Raw genomic sequence first — 4,560 nt, 5'->3', positions numbered from 1 at the left:
ATGTGTGGGTGTGTTACCTAAAGAGAAACTCCCATCTTACCTGGACATGTAGATACCAGTTGATACTTGGAAATCTTTATCATTCTTTTTAAGTATTTATGTGTGTGGGTGTTTTGCCTGCATGTATGTCTGTGTACTCTGTGTGTGCAGTGCCTGGCACTAGAGCTACAGACTGGCAGGAGTCTTCATGCCAGTGCCAGAAACTGAACCTCAGTCTGTCTGCAGTGTCCTCAACACTGAGCATCTTTCTAGTCCCCCACCCTTTTTTGATCTTCAGTTGCCAAATAAACTATCATACTCTCTCAATAAATAAGGGTCTATTATGAAATATCTGAGTGGTTCACTCTTGGTTTTGCATGTAATAAAAGAAACTAAGAGCTGTTAGGAAATAACTGGTTTCTGGGCCTTGGGCATACATATAAGATGAGCAGCAAAGAAGCAAAAAAGTTATTGAACAAAAACCCCACCCTTCCTACCATCAAAGGAAAAAAAAAAAAGAAAAGGAAAGAAAACAAAAAAGAATGTCACAGACAGAACAGTCATTTGTGTTCCCATTAGCCACAGGTACACAACTTCAACAACAAAAAGTGTAGTGCTGGGTTATGACTCATATTAACAATATTAATGGACCATTTCTAGATATTTGATAAAAGGCAGAGTATACTCCCGTAGAGAAGAGTTCTAAATACTTACGTAGGTATTTGTCCCTCAAGATGTAGCTTCCCATCCTCTTAAATGAGGTTTTGCACTGTGGCTTTCTCCAGACTACAGTGCATGACACAGACCAGTTTCAGCTAAGAGGTAAGGATGCCAGCGATAAGTCATGTTGAGAGCCTTGATGGTGCCATAAGATGAGCCTTTACTCCTTTACGTCTCCCCAGAAACCCATGTCCTGCTCCAGGCATTCCTAAATGTGAACACATTCTACAAAATGCATGATCAATACCCCTCAGTCTTCTAACATAGGAAACTGCCAAGGTCTAGGAAAACCTCAGGAACAAGATAATCAAATGGGAACCCTGTGCTCAGTCCAGTGGATGGCTGTGAGCCTCTCCTTCTGTATTAGTCAGGCACTGGCAGAGCCTCTCAGGAGACAGCTTTGTCAGGCTCCTGTCAGCCAGCACTTACTGGCTTCCACAATAGTGTCTGGATTTGAAGAATGCATATGGGAAGGATTCCTAGGTGGAGCAGTCTCTGGATTGTCCTTCCTTCAGTCTCTGCTCCATAATTTGTCTCTGCAACTCCTTCCATGCATATTTTGTTCCCTCTTTTAAGAAGGAATGAAATATCCACACTTTGGTCATCCTTCTTCCTGAGTTTCTTGTGGTTTGTGGATTGTATCTTGGGTATTCTGATCTTCTGGGCTAATAACCACTTATCAGAGAGTGCATACCATGTGTGTTCTTTTGTGATTGGGTTGCCTCACTCAGGATGATACTCTCCAGATCCATCCATTTTCCTAAGAATTTGATAAATTCATTGTTTTTAATAGCTGAGAAGTACTCCATTGTGTAATTGTACCACATTTTCTGTATCCATTCCTCTGTTGAGGGACATCTGGGTTCCTTCCAGTTTCTGGTTATTATAAATAAGGCTGCTATGAACATGTTGGAGCATGTGTCCTTATTACATGTTGGAGCATCTTCTGGGTATATGCCCAGGAGTGGTATAGCTGGGTTCTCTGGTAGTACTATGTCCAATTTCCGGAGGAACCACCAAACTGATTTCCAGAGTAATTGTACCAGGTTTCAATCCCACCAGCAATGTAGGAGTGTTCCTCTTTCTCTACAACCTCTCCAGCATCTGCTGTCACCTGAGTTTTTTATCCTAGCCATTCTGACTGCCGTGCACAGGATCCCCAGTGAAGGAGCTAGAGAAAGGTCCCAAGGAGCTGAAGGGTTTGCGGCCCCTTAGGATGAACAACAATATGAACTAACTAGTACCCTCAGAGCTCCCAGGGACTAAACCACCAACCAAAGAATACACATGGTGGGACTCATGGCTCCAGTAGCATATGTATAGCAGAGGATGGCCTAGTTGGTCATCAAGGGCAGGAGAGGCCTTTGGTCCTGTGAAGGTTCTATGCCTCATTATAGGGGATTGCCAGGGCCAGGAAGTGGGAGAGGGTGGGTTGGTGAGCAGGGGGAGCGGGAAGGGTACAGGGTTGGGTTTTTTTCTTGTTTTTTGTTTTTATTATTTATTTATTTATTTATTTATTTATTTATTTTTCAGTGGGAAACTGGGAAAGGAGATATATGATGTGTAAAGAAAATATCTAATTAAAAAAAGAAAAAAGATAATCAAATGGAATGTTTTGGCAGATATTTTGGAATAAATTATGAGATTTATTTTTCAATTTTTATTATTTTATTTACATTACTGTCATCGCTCCTCCTCTTGGTCCTCCCCTCCCACAGTTCCTTATCCCATTCCTCCTCCCCTTGCCTCCAAGAGGGCCCCCTTCCTGCCACACCTCTCCCTTCTCTGGGGCCTCAAGTCTCTGGAGAATTAAACGCATCTTCTTCCACTAAAGCCTGACTCAGGCAGAGCTCTGCTATATTTGTGCCAGTGTATACTCCTTGTTGGTGGCTCAGTCTCTGGGTGATCCCTGGGGTCTGGGTTAGTTGAGACTGCTGGTCTTCCTATGGGATCGCTCTCCCCTTCAGCTTCTTCAATCTTTCCCCTAATTCAACCATAGGGGTCGCAACTTAAGTTCAATGGTTAGTGTAAGTATCTGCTTCTGTCTCAGTCAGCTGCTGGTATGGCTTCTCAGAGGACAAACACGCCAGGCCCTCATTTGTAAGCACCTTATAGGATCAGTAATAGCGTCGGCCCTTGGTGTCCTCCGGTGAGCTGGATCCCAAGTTGGGCTGGTTATTGGACCTCCTTTCCCTCAGTCTCTTCTCCATTTTTGTCCCTGCAGTTCTTTTAGACAGGAACAGTTGTGGGTCAGAAATTTTTTTTTTTTTTTTTTTGGTTTTTCGAGACAGAGTTTCTCTGTGTAACCGTGGCTGTCCTGGAACTCACTCTGTAGACCAGGCTGGCCTCGAACTCAGAAATCCGCCTGCCTCTGCCTCCCAAGTGCTAGGATTAAAGGCATGCGCCACCATCGCCCGGCCAGAAATTTTGACTGTATGTGAATTTAAAAGGAGAATTAATACCAATACTCCTCAATGACATTAAAAATGAAGCAGACTGGAATAAACAATGGGCTTTAGAGGATGAAGTATCACTGTGTGTTCATTAGGTGCATTAGGTACAGACAGCAGAGAAGTGTTTTACAATGGGGACGACTGAGTACACGCAGTATACAAACTAATATTCTTAACAAGTTTTCTACACCTTGAGCTATTCTAAAATGAATACATTATCTTAAACTACCTTAAAGTCTTCCACAGTCCTCTGGGTTCTCTAATGCTCACTTTTCAGAGCCTTGGAGTTTCGTTTGGGCAACAGCATTAGGCCCAGAACATCATTCGCTCAGTGCGGGGAATAATGCATAATGGGTACTTTTACATGATCTCATTATGGCTAGCACATAATGAATTTGTGAGGAGATAGAGGCACTGTTTTGTAGCTCAGTCTGATAGTAATTGCATTGGGCTCACTGTAGCTAAACAACTTAAGGAAGGCTTCATGGATCTTTTTTTACTGAGGTCTCTTAATGTGATCAGATACTACATATTTTTCCGTACCCACTTCTGAATTCATTGAAAAAAAAAATGCTACATTATGACTAAAAGTGCTATTGAAGCCCCAGAGTTGACCGACTCACCCATTTATTAAATGTAGACCACCACAAAGCTTTTCATATTACTCTCAAGGGCCTTCCTGTATGAAAATATAAAAGGAAGCCATGATTGCTGTCCACAGCTGGAGATCACTTGAGGAATACCAGATGTGGAGAAAGATGTGCTTCCTCCATCACTGGAAGCAAAAAGTGCATTGCTAAGTTCGTAGGTAACGATGCAAGTGTAGTCTCTATCTACTGTAAGGCTAGTATGGAGCTGGTGATCATGACGCATGAAATACATTGCATAGGCACATATGTCTGCTGGACTTCGTTTCTTAATATGTATCAAATTCAAGTAATGTTCTCTGGCCTTGCCTGGATAGTGTTCATCTGCCATTAAGATGGTTAATAAGACTTACTTTCCCCAACTCTAATTCATAAGTGGCAACATATTTGATTCTGTGTGTGCCACACCTCATGTAAGGTTATATTTAGAACTGCATATATGCTACAGTGATGCTTTATATATAGCCGAGTCACTGGCCATAAAAGAGTGATGAGAGAAGCAAAAGCCATTGCTTTGATTTTGCAGCCATGTTCCTGTGGACCTTCCAGCTCACACCCTCTTGTTTTCTCAGATACACCTCAGAACCATCCATGTGGATAACTGATGTGTGCTTCTTTTTGCTTATTCTATCTTAGTCAGACTGATGTATTTAAAACCCTGTCTTTATTTTAAAATCTATTGCATAAACAGTATTTTTTAATTTTTTTATTAGATATTTTCTTTATTTACATGTCATATGATTTCTCCTTTCCCAGTTTCC

At 41.9% G+C, this 4,560-nt stretch overlaps 1 protein-coding gene across 3 annotated transcripts in view; it reads left to right on the top strand.

Annotated features, from left to right (window-relative positions):
- Wdr78 (WD repeat domain 78) overlaps positions 1-4,560 on the top strand; it is an 83,169-nt gene that overhangs the window by 24,734 nt on the left and 53,875 nt on the right. The window lies entirely within an intron of this gene.

Source organism: Mastomys coucha, unplaced genomic scaffold (assembly GCF_008632895.1).
Source record: "Mastomys coucha isolate ucsf_1 unplaced genomic scaffold, UCSF_Mcou_1 pScaffold18, whole genome shotgun sequence".
Taxonomy (NCBI): domain Eukaryota; kingdom Metazoa; phylum Chordata; class Mammalia; order Rodentia; family Muridae; genus Mastomys; species Mastomys coucha.
The sequence above is the reverse complement of the archived record's forward strand: the minus strand, read 5'-3'. Positions and strand labels throughout refer to the sequence as shown.